The following is a 20963-nucleotide window of genomic DNA, read 5'->3' as shown; positions in this document are numbered from 1 at the left end:
TGTTTTCAGGCGAGAATGTAGCTGTGTAAACTTCAAATAGCTGCTTGGTTTATCAAGACATCTCATATTTGCAAAAGTGCTCCAACGTTTTCGGAGACGTCTGTTACCCACCCGCTCGATAGCTAGCTAGCCCAGAATTAATTGCAGTATTTTTCTTGTAAGAATGGCAGTCAAAGCGGGAGATAAACCAGGAGATGAATACACTTTTAAATGTAAGTATATGAAAATCTGGTGGTACCAAAGTTAAATTTTTATAGCGGTTGTGTTGTTAGGCTTTGGCCATTTGCATAGAGTTTTTTGCACTGAGCTTGTAAACGAGCAACATATCTGGGTCCATTTTCATAACGTTTTCGCACTGTGGCCCTAGAAAACAGAAACATGCGGAAGTAAGGGTGGGAACAGATCGAGAAGGCTAGACCGTCCAATTTCACATCCGCTCACTTCCGGCCTACCCGGCCTCCTGAAGACCCAACCCACATAGCCTGCGAAGGCTGGATCTTCCAAAGGATGCGGCCAAGGTTTTGGGACACAGCAATTATGTTCACTCTAATCAGCTGTCTCTCCAGGCGTTTCCACTTTCCTCATTACTTTTCTGTGTATTTAAGTCCTCTGTCCTCCTTTGTTCACTGTCAGGGCGTCTGTCTTTTGCGCCATGTCTCCATGTTCCAGATATCTTTTTATCCACGCCAAGTTTCATGTTAGGGTTTTTTATGTTTATTTTTAGTTTTCCCAGTTCAAGTTATTGTTTATTTTCGTCTTTGTTTGCCTTGTGCATTGCTTTGTATTTCTCCATCAGCCACATTAAACGGCTCGCTTTTTGTTCATTCAAGTTTGGGTCCACGTTCCTTTGTGTCTGCATTTGGGCCCACTATTCACAATACATACAGTCTGCTTCTGCATGTTGTGACATCCGAGGGCTACTGTTCACTCAACAGATGGGTGGAAAAGGGGTTAAGGTTGTGCCCAGGTGAATAGGCGGCCTGCCGTGCAGGAGATTAATGGGTTGTAACAGAGATTTCTCATGTACATGCAGTTTTTATGTAGCTGATGAAATCAAAGTTTTAGATGTCCTTTTATTTATTTAGTGAGAAGCTGGAAAATAACTGCCCAGAGGCAATACTTGCTTCTAGAAGGACTGACAGCAAAAAGTAAATAAATAAGGGTATAAGTCAGTCAGGTTGTCTTATTACTTAAAAGAGGAGCAGCAATAAACCAAATGCAACATGACGGCAAAGTCCGAGTTCAAAGAGAAGAAAACTGAACTGAGTTGTCCAGATATAGACCAGAGCTTTTCGCTAACTCTTGGATCTCCTGTTTTAGGGCATCTTGTTGCATATTGGGCATTGTTCATGTTCTCTGTTCCCGCACGCTTCCCCTCAAGAGCGTTCAATCTCAAGCATCGTCTTGAAGTTTCCGATTTCATTGCGAAGGATGTCACTGTGTCGGTTTATGTCATCTCTCTCAACTTTCAGCGAGTCATACATGGGGCCAAAAACTTTTTTCACCTTGAAGTTTGCTGCCGAGCCTCTCGACTGTGTCTGCCAGAGTGCAGGTTGATCTTGAGAAGGCTTTTAGCTCATTATTCTTCCTCTTGCTCCTTTGAGAGCTTTGTCTTTAGCAGCGTATTCTCTTGCTGCAGGGTGTTGTTTTCGTTGATCAGTGCCTTTTTTCTGCCTTCGTTGCCTTATAAGCATTCAAATTTTCATAATCCTCTGTGAAAATATGAATTTCTCAGGTTACTCTTTTTTTTTCTTCAAGAAAGCAACCTTTTCCTTCAGTTTTTCTTTTATAGTTGTATCTCTAGTCTTCTTCAATTTGAATTTTTGTATGTATTTGTATGTATTTTAATCAGGTCTTATACCTCCAGTTCAAAGTATCTGACCTTTGAACTTCTTCTGATCTGGAGCAATAAATGTACAACCTAGAGATGAGAATGTGCCTCATTATTTTTGTTTTTTCAAGACATCCATGTGGGCCAAGGGCATCCAGACCTTTATGTCTTCCCATTCTGTTGTAGAGACTTGGATTTGCTGCTGAAGGGTGTCCGTTCTCATGACTCACGGTCTCTCTTGACATTTACATTGAGTCATTCATCTTGTGCAAAGCTTCTGCATTCTGGATATGGATCTCCTGATTCCCCTGCTGTTTCATTCTGCAGCATAATGGCCACTCTCTCTGCTTTTGGAGAATTGTAATTTGATCTAGAGCTTTGATCTGCTGATGATTCCTTTTAAGTCCCTAGATTTCCTGTTGTTATATTCTTTACTGTTGCCTCAGTTTTCTCCCTCCATAGAGGAAGATCGATTTCCGTAAATTCCCTCTAAGTTCTTCTTTTAAGATTCCAAAATACTTTCTAGAGTTGTCCACCGTTGCATTGTCTTTAAGTCTTTTTTTAGTGTCCTGTATTTGTTGCCACAGAGTGTGACATTCATAGCTCATTATGCAATACTCTAAAATTTTGCACACCTCTGAAGCTGTTTGCTGAAGCTCATGAAGCTGGAGTTGCAGTTGGTGATTTATAGCTTATATGCTCACTTTTGTGGCAGTGTAGTTGGCCACGTACCTCTCTGTTCCTGGTGGAGGTCCCTGTTGTCAGTCTCCAAGGACTCCAGAGAGGAGACAGTCTGTTGACCATGAATCATTTCTTGCTTTCTTAAATATTCACAAAACCACTATTGTAGATATTTTAGACGCATAGTGTGAGACAACTGAGATTAAAATACTGTTCTACTGAATCTGTGAGCAGTGTATGTACATGTGTGTGTGTGTGTGTGTCCTTCTAAGATTTTAAGTATATTTAATTACTGCATAGAATGTTGACTATGCAGTATTAAAAGAGCAGAGTCTGACAATACTGCCTTTATGTGACATGGTGGTGTGGTGTAACATCCCTGCCTGCTATTAAACTTAACATCACCACAATGTTACCATGACAGTTTTCTCTGTATGTATCATTGTGGGGTCTACCTTACAATATAAAGGGCCTTGAGGCAACTGCTGTTGTGATTTGGCGCTGTATAAATAAAATTGAATAAAATTGAAAAAATATCCTTACACTGGACAAATAATAATTGTGAACACAAAATTTCTCAACTGCCACGCCCCCTTTTACCTATATAAAATAAATATAAACATCCTTAATGAATGTGAAGTGGAGTAAGAGGTGATGATGTCTGAGGAACGAAGCCTGTATCACTAAAGCAAAAAGCAGGAGAAAGCTAGACTGAAGAAAATTGAAATAATAGTGTCCAAGGAGCAAGCTGGAAAACTTTCATTTGGACATTTTTTTTGAAAATGTGAGGCCTGGGCTGAAATAACGGCAGGTGTGAAATATTGTTTCCCCTGAGACACTCATTATGGCTTAGGTAAAAAAAAATAAAATAAAAGAGGTTTGACACTGAAGTAACAGGACATAAGAAAAAGAAGAAAGCAGGTGGAGAACGAGGAGCACTTGAGCTGTTAGCCTGAGATGAGAAACTCACTGAAATTACTTAAAACATCTATACCGTCCAGCATCTGTGGGAGAGCTCCAAGAAATTAGACTGATGACATCCAGCAAGAATAGAAGTCATTTTTAAGGAACGACGTTAGAGAGGAGACAATGAGACAATAATGGTGGAAATAGGAATATGATTAAAAAAAGATTAAAGCCTACACCTTTTCCATTAGTTCTTTAAATGTTCTTTAAATGCTATTTTGTGTTGTATTGTTGTGTATTTAACAAATATTTGACCGAATTGAAGCTTGTATCTTTTCAGACACACTAATTCGTGGTGGTCTGTCCTATGAACAAACAAAATAAAATAAAAAAAATGATGGTCACACTTCTCACCTGATGGCCTTGGATACTGTCAATTGTCAAATTCCCACTGAAAACTGCCGTACAGTCTCACGGTGATGACTGTCAACTACAAATTTGGGTCAGTTTGACACAACAATTTTAAGCAGAAGGACCATGGTGATGTCAGAAATTCACATGTGCTAGTTACAACTTGACTTCCAAGGAGTCATCTAAAATTAGCAGTGAAAGGGCAACAAGACAAGGAGATTTCCCAAATATGAATCAGCCTGTTTTTTCTTTCTTTTTTTACAGTCACAAAGCTGTCATGGCTTACATGTCTGCCCATAATCCCCCGCAGCATGAAGAGGAAGAGAACATTTTTCACCATCACATATTTGGGGGGCAATAAGAAACATAACATGCAAAAGTAAGAAGGGTTTGAAAAGAATGAAACAGGTAAAAGATTTTTCATTCACAAGAAAATGGAAGGTTTTGCGCATTAGTTCGACAGTTAGAGGCACTGATCAGTCACGGCTCAGACTGTTGATATTCCTGACTTCTCTCTAAATCCTCATTTGGCTTCTCCCTGTGGACAACAGCAGCACCATTTTTCTTCTATGTGTTACCAACAGAAGGAAGAATCTGTAAAACATAAAGACAGCTTCAGAACCATAAGAACTTCCACAAAGTTGTCGGTGTAACATACTGTTTATTCTTCTTATAAGAAGAGTTCAAGCTAAACGTTAGTGTGTGAAGTGCTGCAAAAGGAGATCTGACACAGTGATTAGAGACCTAGTGCTGTCTTTATCAGTGTCTTTACTGTCTCCTGTCTAGGCTAGACATTTTGTAAACATGCTCATAATTGGAGTTAGCCTGCCATTAATATTAGCGAGACTTGCAAACAGCACAGCGGTTATTTCAGGGCCATTAAGTACTCTACCTCGGTGTCATTCATGCTAATTTAGTATCATGCTTGACCAAATTAAGACATTGATTGGATAGGAGAAATATAAACTACAAGCAAGCGGGAGGTGGGAGTGATGGAGAATTCAGGTCTAGCTAAGCTAACTTATTAAGGACACATTTATGCCAAATAAAGAGATTCTAAATGCCTGTTCAATCCAAAAAGAAAACATTGTAATCATTCTGGAAATCAAAATCTGACTACCAGAGCAGTGTTTGTAGTTTTGAGTACAATACTTCCCCCATGTCGATCTGCACCGTGTAAAGGATAAAGGGTCAGGATCAGGACAATACTGGTGCTACTGTCTATTTGCAATCTGGTTGTAATCGTCAGACAATGCTCCTGCCACTATTGTCACAAAAAGCTTTAATTCTTTTCAATCTCCTCTGAAATTATAATCAAAGATTTACAGAATTCTAAATTAAAAACATATTCTTTCTCCACAAGAAAAGTACTACTCTTCAGATGTAGAGTACAACTCCAAACCTGACCAGCTCATTGTTCATTCAGAAAGGAAACACTGTCACACATGAAGAAACATTAAGTACCTAGCACAGATTGAAAGGAATGCTGAAGCAAGAAAATATAGGGTTTGATAGAAATTAGTTGCACTAACATACTGGAGGTACATAGTGGCAAATAAAGTACAACGTGGATCACAGCAGGTAGACAGAAACATTACCCCAAATGCTGTATGTGGTATTCTTGCTGTGTCTGCTGGAAGAGTAAATAGGAAAGTGTTTGCTAAGACGTCTACAAACATCAACTTCTATGGTGTAAATGATCAGAAAAATGTAAACTCTTTGCCTTAGAGGGTGTCGACATATGGCTGAGTCAGACTGACTTCACAGTTATGTTTAATGGCAAAGCCAGTGTGCAGTAACAACATGGGAAATAGCCATAGTCACTGATCAAAAACTACAGGGCTCACTAATGTCTGCATGGCACCATAGCCAACCTAGGTGACCACCAGTTCTCACTCTGAATTCATCCCACTGAGATACTTTGTACCAACCTAATGCCATCATATTTTAATGTCATGTGGGACCCTTTTGATGCCATTATTAAATGTGCAGAGTAGTCTGATAGACTAGACTTTTTTCATTGTCTGGCCAATAGGCTTCAAATTTATCTTGTTGTTATTGGGACAGTTACCAGGAGTAATTTAAACTTACTAAAAAGTGAGGATGTTTGTGTTTGTCTTGATGCATGCTCAATCATCCAGGAAAGTAAATCTCCAAAAAGTTGATTCTGTTCATCTGGACGTAACGTTTTGTGGGAGAAATGTTTCGTCACTCATCCAAGTGACTTCTTCAGTCTCAGCTGACTGCAGGTTTCCCCGATCTTATAAACAGTAAATTTGCATAATGACTGAAACCAGCCCACTGAAGGAACAATGGGCTGGGGGGTCAGTTCCTTAATCTTAATTATGCAAATTCTCATGACCATTGATCAACAACCGCTGACCAAAACCCACTGATCAACAACCACTGATCAATGGCCAACACTCTCTGTGAATGGTACTCACGGCCATTGATCAGTGAACAACACTAATAATGACACAGTACTGCCCAGGTCTGGTTCAGTTTTGGTAACACTTAGAAGCTACTTGGATCATTTTCAGGCTAAATTCACAACACAGAATGTATCTACTATTTAGTGAGGAAGGGCGGGATAGTATATCTACTTTGACACATTGATATAGTGCCTGGTATTTGATTTAGTTTAAATTTATTTGCTGTCCATATGGCTGCTTGTATGGCTCACTCTCCGGCCTACTCACTGAAAGCATGAATCATAATTCTTATAGTAAACTATGACAAAGTCTTTCTGTACATTCATCCAGCATGAAAACAACATGCATCAACAAATATGTCATCTCTTTTTATGCATCATCCGCCTTGAGCATTTACCATTCGATATTCTGCGGCAACGAGCTGACACACACTGATGTTTGAAATTATCAACAAGACCCCCCCCCCCCTCCCCCGATTTTTGCATTTGTTAAACACAGACACGGCTTCATTCACAGCACCATATAAATAATGTGGAGACACTGTTCGTTACCTTAATCTTTGTGAATAAAGTTCATTATCAGTTAAGAGGTGACATAATTTAACCTATGGTCTGGAGCCAATTTACTTCACAAATGAGGTTTTTTTTTTTTACAGGATTGTATAATTATGTGGTTTTAAGAGAGGGGGGATGGGGGGGGGGTCAGGGCCATGTGACAGATAGTCACTTGGTCGTTTTTCTCTTTTAAGCTTCTTTCGATACTTCCGTGATGACTATAACCTCTCCGTGACCTCAGTACTGTAAAGGTTGATTAATTATGCTCCGAGTCCACCTGAGGAGTTCACACCGTAATTGCCGCCTTGTTTCTTTTCTCACCTCGCTGCGCTTTAGGCTCCCAGCAAAATGGCACCATTGAGCAGAATGTCATACGTGATGTTCTATGTTACATTGCAAACAGAGACCAATTAAGCGTTTATTGCATTGCAACCGCTGGGCAATTACTGCGTTTTGCGCCGCTTGCACTTTAAGCGCAAGGAGTGGATCGCAACCGGTCTTTTGAATCGCTCAGGGATCAATTAGTATATTCAAAAGAGTAATGAGTCTCTTGGTTGTGTATACATTCTGCTGTGTGTTCAAAATGTCAAAATTTATTTGTTTTATAATGAAAGGTTCAGGTCAGAGCAGGAGCAGTTTAATCCACTGCAGATGATTGAATCAGCTGTAGAAAAACAAGATGGCGCTTTGCCTTGCACAGTTTACAAAGTCTTAACAGATCGTGCATCAAAATATTTACACCAGTTGTGGTTTTATCCACCTTATTCGTTATTGAATCACAAAGCACCATAAATTATTATGATCCTTTATAATTCATTTTTCTCTGTAGGTAATGCAGGTATATAATATCTATGGCTTTTATTAAAGTCTTCAGAGCCTTAAAGTGGGTTATGAACTACACACAGTGCAAACAATGCCATTGCACAAACCCCATATAAACTATATGCCATATTAGTTAATGTGTCAAAGTACGCCATAAATTTAGCACTGCATTTGGTGAAATGTTCTACCCTGGGGTCTTGGACAAACCCACAGCCATGAGGTTATTGTAAAACTGGCAAACGTGAATATCAGAAACCCAGTTGTGTATGTCAGTAATATAAGATGTCGCTCATCATTCCACCTCATGTTTTCCTCTGCAATTCATGCATGTTCATCTCCTGACAGATTTTTTTCTTTCAAAATAAATTTACTGTTTTTAAAATAGTTCCAGCTTCGTCACCTTTAACCCAGTGGAAGCAGGAAAGGGTCTGGCAGACCTCGGTGTAACTTCAAGTTTATTGTGACCATGCAAACTCACACCAGCAGATACCACACTACAAAATAAATGCTGCACCTTCCAGCTCATCTAGAAAATATTGCAATAAGAATGACTGTGATGTAATCTCTGCCTTATCCCTGCTCCCCATACTGATGTTAACAGGCCTAACGACACTTCATGCAAGAAGATGTGGTGTAATTATCAATAATAATTTAAGCAATAAGCATTTATTGAATAACGTGTAAGGCATTCTTGAAAAGCGATTACTGCATGAAAAGACAGACCTACTTGTGCAGCAGCCTATTTGCATGGTAATCATTGTATTTGTTTGCTTACATTTATTTACCATTTGGTGGTAATTTTCGCACTTAATCTATTTTAAATTCATGGGGGACACCTGGCACAGCTCGAAATATGAGACTGCGAAAGTGCTGTAATTGTTTATTTGTTCATTTTGACGATAGAAGGTAGCAACAGATCCAAGTCATCACAGCTGCTCTGTTTTCGTTTTTAGAGTTGCCAGATAACTTAATGTTGTGATCACCTTCATTTCTGCTGCTATAGTATTATTACGTTAGGTAGAAGTTGTGAGCACATCTCTAATGAATTCAAACACAAGCATTATCCCTGCACCATATAATCTGTAGTTTTTCCATTAGCTCACTGTCATTCAGCATTTGGAGAAAATTTCTCATTTTCTTTCTGCTGTTTTCTTCTCTGGTTACGAACCTCTTAAGCATCTTATAAGATCTTATCCTAACAGTTTTAATCATATAAGCATATTTATCGGCTAAATATGTTGTTGTATACTTAAATTTAGCAGGATCTAAGGTGAAATTGTTGGAAAATGTTATACATTTAAAAAGGATCTAGGATCTTTTAATGAATCCTGACAACAAGGAGGAAGAGGAAGTTACTCACATCGTTATTGTGCAGGGCTTCTTGTATTACAACAGTCCCATTAAACTGCATGCACACTCTTCTTGGGGATGTTTTCGTGACTTGTTTTATTGCAAATGTCACTGAGATTTGAAATCTGGATTTGTTACCGCTAAAATTTAACCTGTTGCAAGTTCTCCGGTTTCGCTTTGGCTTTCTGCTGCAGGCTAAGATATTAACACCATGCCACAGCTGTCAGTAAAAAAGAAAAAAGATGAGGCACAGTTTTGTGGCATATTAATACAATAGTAAGCGAAAAGAAAACAATGAATATCGCAAGTCAAGGGATCACACATTAGCATGGAAGTGTTTGCATAACCTGCCCCTCCTGGTTTGAATACACCAAGAATCTCAGTGAAAAATCAATAAGCCCGTTGGATGCAAGTTAAGGGTCAAGACATTGCCACTAGCTTACTCAGTCATTCAGATCTTTTCCCAACGACAAAAAATTGTGCGAGTGGATGACCTTTGTGCAGCATCTCACACTCTATTTTACAACACTATCAACAAGAGTGGTGTAATGAATTTGCTTGTCACTAGCTCCTCATTCTCTTCCCTTGGGCTGCTGAAACCTACTGCACGACAGCACCGCCTCTGTGACTTCACTTTAATAAGGCAATGGAGTCTTTGGCAAGATCAGTACATTTGGGAAATCCACAGAGGCACAGGTGATTGAATGCTGGTGCCAATACTAAAAACCCCCAGATTGGAGTGATGGCTGATGGGTAACTGATTTGATAGAGGCCAATGTCACTGCGTTGTTTGATAAAAGATAATTGTGAATCACCATGGGTGGGTTGGGGACTTTGTTCTCACAAAGATCAACTCAATATATTTTCATACCCCCTGCTGGTGCAAAGGGCAACTTTGCAATTTGGCTTTTGCTCGCATTGTTTCTCCATCAAGGTCTTAAATTCAGTGCAAGCTGTGGATTGAATGAGGGTAGCAGGGGTTCCTAAAAGCCTCTGTTCATCATCACTACAGTGCATAAGTGCATGGGTTAATTAATAATTGACAAATTGCCCTTCTAAGGGCTTCTTACTTTAAAACAGCATTGGCAATGAGGAAGAAATGGAGAATGGTCCCTGCATATTGTTAAAGGACCTTTATTAATATACAATGACAGATGAAGGGAAGCATTTATTTCTAAGTCAATGAGGAAGCACCTCGTATGATTAACCCTGCATTGCTCTGTGCTTGGAGGGTATCAACACGTGACAAGCAATCTGTCCTGCTTTGATTACTTATGTCTGTCAGTAGCCACACACTACAGCAGAACAGCGACCAATAAAATTGTATTTACTGAAAAGATTTGGCAGTTTTTAAACTTTAAATAAGAGTGAAAAAGTCTCCACTGGTGGGTTGGGTGGTGGAGGGACTTTTGACTTCGGACCAGAAAACTGGAGTTTCAGTCTGTTCAGTCTGCAACTTGTTAAAGTTTGGTTCAAGGGTGGGCAAGAACATGGAGTAAACAAAAAATGAGCTTTCATCCTAAGCTGATAATAGAAGTCAGGAGAAGGCAACTAAAATGTATCTAACTATGAAGCTAACTGGGGACTGGGGACGAGATAGTCAGGGAATGAGGCACAGCTGAACATAATCAAGATAATCAACAGTCAGGAAGTAAAACCCAGAAAAAAGTACATGGGGGTAACTTTTTATCATAATAAATTTTGGGGAAACGCGGAACGACAAGAAAAAGGTAGGAACAGACAGACAGAGAAACAATAACAGTAATAAGTGATAAAAGTAATACGTTTATTACACAAGTAATAAACCTAAAATACAAACTAAAGCAGAATGAAAATCCACTAAGGATTCAAAACTAACGCCAAATAGTACACCAACCACCAAAAGGGCAATCATCATGACACATATCCAAACTCCTAATGCTCAAGATACTGGAATGATCGCAAAGTCAAGAATTCAACCTATCAACAACAACAACAGTGAAATCAATTATCTCTCATTTACTAATAATCAAAAATCCAAGAATCCCAAAATGCTGGAACCAAAACCAGGGACCATGACAGGTTGCTGAGTTTTGCCCATTGATACTGAAAACACTACAAACACAAACAACCATTGGCTTGTTTTCTAGGGTGGACATTCATAAATGTGCTGACACTGAATATTTTACAGTGGCACAGTCATTGGTTGATAGTATATATCGAGTACAGGCACATGTTTCTCTGTATAAAAACGTATTATATTCTCTAAGGACAAGGTTGAGGCTAGTGTGTGTGGAATAAGTTTTAGCTGGTAACAGATGTTACATCAGGTTGACTACTGCTGTCAGTACTACTACTACTGATTTTATCACACTCATGGCGTCTAGCTAGGTGTTTTATGCCGCTGGCAGATTTCCTATTTGGCAGAAAAACTTACATAATGTTCGAGCAGTGCTGACTAGGGTAGAGTGACATTTCTGTCTGCCTGCATTGTGTTCAGTGATAGAATATCCTGATATTGGTTAATCAAGCCTGAATGATACCATACTGAATTGTCCTTACACTTTTAATTTTAACTAATGAAGCATAGTATAACTGAGACATTTTTCACTCTAACTGGTTATTTTTTAGCATCAAAAACTATTTAAGTAGATTCAAATGAGGGTGTGATCGAAATAAAAAATATATAATTATATTTTAAAAATGTTTATGAATACAATGAATATTTAAAGGACACACGATTTAAAACTTAAAGGCCACAGTTCGAATATAACAAGAACCTGGGCGGTAATTAGCTCAAAGGACATACTGGATAGTTTTTACTTCTATAGCTCCATCCAACAGCATATAATGATTTCTCATAACCCTACATTTTATTTGCAATAGAAAATTAGAAGTTTTTTAATTCTCAATTAGAAATTATGAAATTCCACCATTTTAAGAAGTTAGGGACATGTGCAACAATCAGTATTGGATGCTCGTGATCTTCAAGGTATGAGAAATGATGAATGGAAATCACGACATGGACTAATTACCACCCAAGCTTTCATTAGATTCAGACAGCGGCCTTTAAGCATTATTTGTATTTATAAAAATCACGTCACAGTTAAGTCGAGTTCTCAGCTGTACCACCTGACTAATAATAGTGGCACACTGAGGATTCTTTCATGACAGAAAATGACAATAAAAACCAAAAGAAACACCAACAAACCAGCTGGTTTTCATTTCCCTTGAATAATAACTTTGTACAAGTGATTTACTGTAGATTCTTAATGATGTAGCTGACCTGGAAGTCACAAGGGCAAAACGCTGACATGCATCAGTACACCTCACTGACCTCTGTGACCATAAAGTGGAACCAGGCCTTAGAACAAATTATACAGCAGCAGCAGCATCACTGGAGCTCATCACAAGGATATTTCTAATATGCTTTCCATTTCATTTGCGCCATTGTTTTGGGGAACTTTAATGGTGTTCTGTTACAGCCAAGTGCGATGACTTGCTAGTAGTCAATAATCAATTTGTGTCATCATAACCCCGAGGACAAAAGATTCAGCAAGCGGCAATTACACAAATGAGGCCAGCTGTGTTGAAGTCAATACATACAGACACAAGGGAAACCGTGAAGGAAGTTTTCTAATTAAGCTGTGAAAGTAACACAGTTGAGCTCTTTCTTTGATATGAAAAGGCTCCAAATCCCATCTAACCCTAACTAGGCACGGCAGAACCATAAGAAACTATGGTTCAGGCCAATGGAGCACCCGACGTGCACATCTTTTTCCTATCCTTTTTGCAGGAAAAAGGATCAATGAACTGTAGTATTAATTAGTTTGTGTACTTTCAGAAGTCCTGAATATGTTGAATGCATTGCACCCTGTGTACCAGATGACGTCTTGCCAATAACGGCATTGAATTTTTAGAAGAGCAAATGTAAGAGCTTCCGCGAGCTGAAAATAGGTTGGATCGCTGTTGCATAGCAATCGCTCATAGTTGTATAACATGTTTGTTTTGATAAAAATGCTGCAGATTTTTAGAGAGCTAACTCTCTCTCTCTCTCTGGGTTTATAGCGGCCACAGTGTTAGGCTAGACTAGTGACAAAGACAGGCTGTGCTGACTCATTTTTCCTTCCTCTCAGTTCACCAGCTTAATTCTGCAGTAATTCCACTGAAAGCTGTGGTGTCAGACTCCTCTGTCTGTCTTGTTCGCTGTCACTGTAGCCTGGCTGCCTTGAAGTTACATGCAGTTTCTGTCTCTGTGGTGATGGTGTGTGGATGTGGGGGGCTGATTCACGAGCCTGATTGAAATGGAGCATCACACCCCCCAGGAGGTCTTTATAAGCCCCTCTTCTCTGGCAGGAAAAGCCACAATCGGAAGGCTGTAAATCATAACAGAGATGATAGTGGTTTTCCTAAGATAGAACTGGGGAACAGGAGAGACATTGAAAGCCAGCCTATAAAGGCTTCATTCAAGCTCCTGGCAAAGACCTTCCATAGCCCCCCAAATGCACCTGCCGCTGCCTAGGGGACCCATGGGGAACCAGAGAGTGAGGCATGGAGAGAGAAAGAGGACAAAATAACAAAAAACGCCAAGGGAGATGGACAGGGTCTTAGCGTGTAGCCATCGCTGGCCAGCAGAAGTGGCTGTCCTTTGGGTTTGCCAGTCTGGCAGTAATGCAAGAGGAGGATGTGGACTGTAATTCAAGCAGAGTGAGTTATTATGCTACTGGATGCCTGCCCTCATATAACAGAAATATATTGAAAAGGCTTGAAACAGCACTCAGAAATCAAAAGCACAAATCCAAGAGTTATTGATGTGTTATCCACAACTTATGGTTATTTTCATGGCGCCAGATGTTATTTTTCCTCAAAGCTTAGAACAGATAAAGCTTTGCGTAAAGCTGAGGAAGTGAAAATGATGGCAAGGAAATTGTGTGAAAATAAAAATGCTTGCATCTTCCTGCAGGGAATCTTTTAACTGTGAAGTTTCTGCAGTCAGCATTACAATAAGACACTCAGAAATTTTATTCACACACAACTGACCAGGAAATGATGAATGGAAGCAGTTTTTTTAAAAAAAAAAAATCATTCTTGAAAATAAGTCACAATTTGTCAAAAACTGGACCATAAAACACTAATAGCTTGTTCCGATAAAAAAATATATCTAAAAAACTAAAACCAATTCTCACAGCAGCCCTTCAGTTTTGAAAACAGGTAATGTCTTTTGTGGTGCTTTGTCAAGCGGGAGGAAGAAACCAATGAAGACATGGAGGTTATCTTAATGGGAGCAAATAAAAGAAACATTGACTTTAGGGTGGAACCCCAGTCTCAGTCACACATGTGCAGGGTTCATCTACATGTTGAATAAATCTCCTCATCTCAAATCACCACAACAGTCACTTGAAAGTGCTTTATATTTTACTCTTAAACTTTAAAAAACTCTAGGAACCACAAGTAAGACAGTCACCTCTGCTTTATCTGAATTTAGAAACAGACTATTCAAGATCATCCTGGTCTTTATGCTTTTAAAACAGGGGTGTCAAACTCAAATACACAGTGGGCCAAAATTCAAAACTGGAACAAAGTTGCGGGCTAACATTAATATTTATTGAAAAAAAAATCTTCCTCCAGATATAAGAATGAATCTTTTCTTATGGACTCAAATAAGTTTTGCTGGAAAACTTAATATGGAACAAGCAAAGCTTAATACTAAACAATATATATATTAGCTGTATAATACCAGTAGGCCAGCTCTGATAGTAAGAGCGGGCCAGAGTTTGACACCTATGACTTATGGCAAAGTTACAGTCTCAATGTCATTCTTTACTTTTTTCTCAGTGTCTTCTTGAGGGACAGTATGTGTACATGTGTACGTGATATTAAATAAATGTTTAAGTGCAGGTTATTGTGCAGACTCAGCACAGACCATCAAAGAGTTGATTTGTAGTGTGTCACATCAGTGTGGTGGCAGCTGTCCTGGCAGCCATTTTTGGAATTCCATAAGATACTATGATTCATATCAGTATGTCACACATAAACACATTATATTGAATGACACAAAAACAGAATCTTATGAGAATTATAAGATTCTGCTAACATTCTGTCCACATTTGATAACCTGCTTAGTGATGTGAAATCATCATCAATGTGTGTGGGTAAAACAGAAGCAACTTTGGATTTCTAACTACAAATCCATTCTCTCTTGTTTCTTTTTGTCTTTATCCCACTCTAAAAGTTGGATGTAACAGTGAGACCAAATTCACAACCCAATAGAAACAGATCCAGGTACATTTACTGCAATATTCAAACAGGCTGCTGGCCATTGACATGTAGTATCCTTTTGACTTGAAGTCACCTGGAACTGTAGTTGTGCTGTAAACAAATAATGAAGCACAGTTTGACCAGAATAAGAACTAGAATCTTTAACACACTAAGATAATAAAATACACAAGCTATTTGGCTGGTAACTGGCAATAAGCCAGAGGACTAATGGCCCAGAAGGCCCAAATGAAACTAGTAATGTCCAGACATCTAGCCTATATTACTTAATATTCATTAACCTATTTAAAAAGCACTTTTGCTCTGTTTCAGGTAAAGTGTAAATCTGCACGTCTGATTTGTGTGATTACATTTTCTCTTTGTCTTTTTCTGCTGCTGCAGCCAAAGTCTGATTTATTAATGACAAACCAGTGGTAGAAGCATCATAACATCAAGAAAACTGGACAGTTAAAGGATTTTTCTTTTTACATAAAAAAGAAAAAAATTTTGATGATCTGAAATGTTTAAGTGTGACAAACATACAAATAAATAGGAAAACACTTTTTCACACCATTGTCATATAAAAGACTTACTTCCTTCATTCTGTTCATTGACCCCATTGTGGACCACTAAAATTTTGTACACTATGTAGTATATACCTTATTTACTTTATTTATTAAATTTTGTGTTTGTTTTGTTTTTTTGCACTACATTAGACAACATCAAAATAGCGTTGTCAAAAATGACAATAGCGTTGGCATTTTTGTTATTTGTGTTTTGTAATCTTTATAAAAACCTAGAAAAAAACCACCTCTTAATCTTTGGTATATGGCGAGGCGCTGTGGACATCCAAGTTTGTGATTGTGTAGATTTTTCAAATCAATACCATGGTTGCATCTACTGAAAATCTCTGTGAAGCTTAAATCTCAGTGACCTTGACTTCAAGGTCAGAGGTCAACTTCTCTGAAAATCGGAGGAGTTTCACATTTATAACACAGGTATGTCTACTAGGAGGCTGAAGGGTAGCACTATATATTTATAAACAATCAAAAACAACAATTTATTTCCAATTTGTATGGAATTTATTTCTGTAAACATGGTCTTTTAGGCCGGATTAAAGGACTGATGTGATGGTAAGGTGTCCGCTGCTCTGCTTTGAATATTGGTAGGCTTTTTTTTTTAAAATTTTCACAAGAATTGCTAGTTCCCCTAGAGTTTTGGCCACCCCAGCAATCAGAAGATTCCCTATGAGCAAGCATTTAGCGACAGTGGGAAGGAAAAACTCCCTTTAAAAAGGAAGAAACCTTCGACAGAACCCGGCTCAGGAAGGGACAGTCATCTGCCACGACTGGTTGGGGTGGGGGGAGTGAAAATTAAAAAAAAAAAAAGCCAAAGTGATAATTATTGGAGCAGCTTAATTAATATTTCCAGTGTAATTTGCTGTTAATATCCTTTTCCAACCCCAGTTTGTGTTTTTATCACTTTTGTCCAGGGTGGAAGATGCCATGCTGGAGATTGACTCTGTATGGTTTTTCAATGTTGATACTTGGGAACCTGTTGGAGAGGCCAGGGTTGAAAAAGGGATGCCGTAGAACCTGAGAGGGTGTTATCCGCTGGTGTGCATCCAAGGCCAACATCTCTTTAATTAGGCTGACAAATAAGCGTTGGCCATCTTCTGGTCCTCGTCTAAATGTCATTATTTGTTCGAGGTCATCCAGATGTTTAAGTTTTATGTATCTTGTCTCCAAAGATTCATATCCTGTCTCGTATTTAAATTGTTGGGCGGTCTTAAATGTCCAGCGTTGTTGGTTGTAGTTGTAGTTGTATTTTGTGAAATAGTCTTCAGTGTACACGCCAGGATCGAGAACATGATCTGGTGGCTGACCCTGAGTCTCTATGATGAATTTCAAAACATCATAATATTTTTTTCCAGGGTAGAGTGGCGCCCCTCTAACAAGCTCAACAGCCACCAGCCCCAGAGACCACATGTCACATGCTTCGTTATAAGGAAGGCCAAGCATAACCTCAGGTGCACTATAACCAACTGTCCCCACACGGTCACCAGGCATCACTGCAGACGCAGGACATGCGAGGCCAAAGTCTATAAGTTTGACTTTGACTGGAGACTCATAGCGATTTACAACCATGATGTTTCCAGGTTTGAGGTCAGCGTGCACTATTCCCAAAGAACCCAGGTGGGACAGAGCATTTGTGAGTTGACCTAAAATTGGCCTGACTTCGCTTATGGGGAGACGCCGGTTATTTGGGTCCCGTATGTAGTCCCACAGGCATTGATCAAGGAGTTCAAATTTCAGGCAAACCCGCTCTCTGTCAAGGAAAAAGCCGTTCCATTGAACAATGTTGGCGGCATCTGGATCCAACCTTCGCAGCTGCTCCAGGATGAAAATTTCCTTTTTTGCCTGTTGCAGAATATCAGAGCGGCTCTTGTTCACCTTAATAGCCACAGCTTGATTGGTTTTGGTATCACGGCATTTGGCTACAATACCAAAGCCCTCTTCTCCGAGGAAAGCCTCTACCTTGTAGTGGTTTCCCAAAATGCTCCCTTCAACTATTTCAAGCTCATCTGAGCTGAAGGATGGGCTGGCTGACGTGTGGACGAATACTTGCTGAGAAAATTCAACCGAGTTTTGAAAACTGCAGTTGATTTTCTCTGATCTCTTGCATTTCAAGTTTGAAGGGTGCTGAAAGACCACAGGGTTTTGTGGTCTTTCAGCACTCATGTCAATGCAAGGGGAACTCTTAGGGTTGAAAAAGGGATGCCGGAGAACCTCCGACGGTGTTATGCGCTGGTTTGCATCCAAGGCCAACATCTGTTTAATTAAGCTTACAAACAAACGTTGGCCATTTTCAGGTCCTCTTCTAAACATCATTACTCGTTCGAGGTCATCGAGACGCGTCGGTTTTATGTATCTTGTCTCCAGGGACTCATATCCTGTCTCGTACTGAAATTGTTGGTCAGTCTTAAATGTCCAGCGCTGTTGGTTGTCATTGTTTTCAATGAAATAGTCCTCAGTGTACACGCCAGAGTCTAGAACATGATCTGGTGGCTGACCCTGAGTCTCTATGATGAATTTCAAAACATCATAGTCTTCATTTCCAGGGTAGAGTGGCACCCCTGTACCAAGCTCCACAGCTACCAGCCCCAGAGACCATATGTCACTTGCTTCATTGTAAGGAAGGCCAAGCATAACTTCAGGTGCACTATAACCAACTGTCCCCACACGGTCACCAGGCATCACTGCAGACGCAGGACATGCGAGGCCAAAGTCTATAAGTTTGACTTTGATGGGAGACTCATGGCGGTTTACAACCATGATGTTTCCAGGTTTGAGGTCAGCATGCACTATTCCCACAGAACCCAGGTGGGACAGAGCATTTGTGAGTTGACCTAAAATTGGCCTAACTTCGCTTATGGGGAGACCCTGGTTTTTCCGGTCCCCTATATAGTCCCACAGGCATTGATCAAGGAGTTCAAATTTCAGGCAAACCCGCTCCCCGTCGTGGAAAAAGCCGTTCCATTGAACAATGTTGGCGGCATCTGGATCCAACCTTCTCAGCTGCTCCAGGATAAAAATTTCCAGTTTTGCCTGTTGCAGAATATCAGGGCGGCTCTTGTTCACTTTAATAGCCACAGCTCGGTTGGTCATGGTATCACGACATTTGGCTACAATACCAAAGCCCCCTTCTCCAAGGAAAGCCTCTACCTTGTAGTGGTTTCCCAAAATGCTCCCTTTAACTATTCCAAGCTCATTTGAGCGGAACGATAGGTTAGCCGACATGGTGAAATGTGTCGGTTTGGTCAGTGAATTGCTAAGTAACGCGAAATTCTCTCAAAACTCTCCAAAAGGGTTTGCTTACTGTCAGGTCAAGGTCCGTTGAGCAGCAAAGTTTAACAGAGCAAAGCTCCTATTTAAGGGTTTTTTCTCTCAGCAAGATGATGACATCACAAGGGATCAAAGGCATTCTACTTTGGATCAATGGCATTCTATTTTTTCAGTTGAAACACAAAAAAAAATAGTGTTTCAACAGGGCAGGCTGGACCCCTTTGGGAGGCAGAGGTGATAGGGTAAGGATGCAGGGGATAAGAAAAGATCTTATCTGTCAGCTCATCAGCGAGCAGCCGCAGAATCACAGGTGCAGCTTGGCAGGGGATGGAGAGTGAAGACAAAATCAACAATGACTTATGGCAGGGGTGTCAAATTCAAATACACAGTGGGCCAAAATTCAAAACTGGAACAAATTCGCAGGCTAACATTAATATTCATTGAAAAAAAAATCTTCCTCCAGATATAAGAAAGAATCTTTTCTTATGGACTCAAATAAGTTTTGCTGGAAAACTGAATCTCTGCGGGCCAAATTTGGCCCGCGGACCAGAGTTTGACACCTATGTTTTAAAACATTCAGTTTAACTAATCAGTGTGTGTCATTTGGCTTCATAGACAGATAAAGCTGGGTGTCATCTGCATAATTAAACTGCATGCTATGCCTTCTAATAATAGTGTAATATAGCGTATTATGTCATTGTAAATTATTTAAATTTTGCTTTATGGTAAATTTCTATTAAGCTGATCATTTGACTAATTCTCAAAGTAATTACAAATCAGGTTTTTATATCAGGGCAACAAACATATTATGTTTACAGTTAGCAGTAGCATAAAAGTCAGAAGAAACCATGAACATTTATAGAAACATTTATGGAAACATGGTATCCATTTCTCAAATCAAAGTTACACTTTACCTTTCCAGCGTGGATTAATCAGTGAACATTTCCATCTATTGAAGATATATTGCAAGATTGACAATGCACACAAAGAGGTCACATTTATATTTGCACACTTACACTAATAAATGGCAAAATAGTCAACTGTGCAGCAGAGTGACAGCTCCATTTTGAGTGGAAATGTTCTTTTTTTCACCTGGAAAAACTCCAGCAGAACTGGTACATCCTTCACTTGCATAAAAACAGTCATTCAGGCACACTCTCTGGGGTTTGCCATGAGGCATTCTGGGGAATGTAGGTCAGTGTAAGTTGAAGCTGAATAAGAGTACACAACAGCGAAACCTTTGATAGAAATGACTCTTGGTGGTGATAGTATGTGCTGCTCAGAAAATACAAATCTTGATATTATGCTTTTCATATTGTTTTAACCTCTTATCTTGTCATTATATTTTGTATTTTTAAAATCTTTTATTTTAGCAGCAGTTTCACAAAAATACGTGGAATTATTAAAAAACCCTCATACTCTGAGCCTCTAAATAATAGAATATCTGATATTTTCCCACCTCTCTGCAGCTTTAGGAGACTATTGGTATTCAGAATCCTCATGAATAACTGTCTGATTACAAAGTGACGAGCAATAAAAGTGCCGTGAGCTTTAGTCAGAGGTGGCTGGGTCAAATTAGGATGCAAATTTAAACTAAACTTAATTCAATACATTAAGTACGCTCAGAGCAGTGCATCAGGGTTGATTTGGACACAGTATGCTTTCAAGCTTAGTGTGCGTTTGTGCTTTGGACCTATAATGATAAAACTTTGTGCTTATCCCCTTGGCATTTTTAGACATTTTCGTGATTCAATAAATGCGTACCTGATGCTTTAGCAGATAAAGACTGTCCATTTTTTCAGAGATTTCACATTTGCTTATTTAGCTATTTTTCTGAATTACATTGAGAAAGCATGTGTACACCTAACCTTTATACCCATGTTATTGGCATTGACTG

The sequence above is a fragment of the Neolamprologus multifasciatus genome, chromosome 20, assembly GCF_963576455.1.
Source record: "Neolamprologus multifasciatus chromosome 20, fNeoMul1.2, whole genome shotgun sequence".
Lineage (NCBI taxonomy): Eukaryota > Metazoa > Chordata > Actinopteri > Cichliformes > Cichlidae > Neolamprologus > Neolamprologus multifasciatus.
This window is presented reverse-complemented; position numbering follows the sequence as displayed.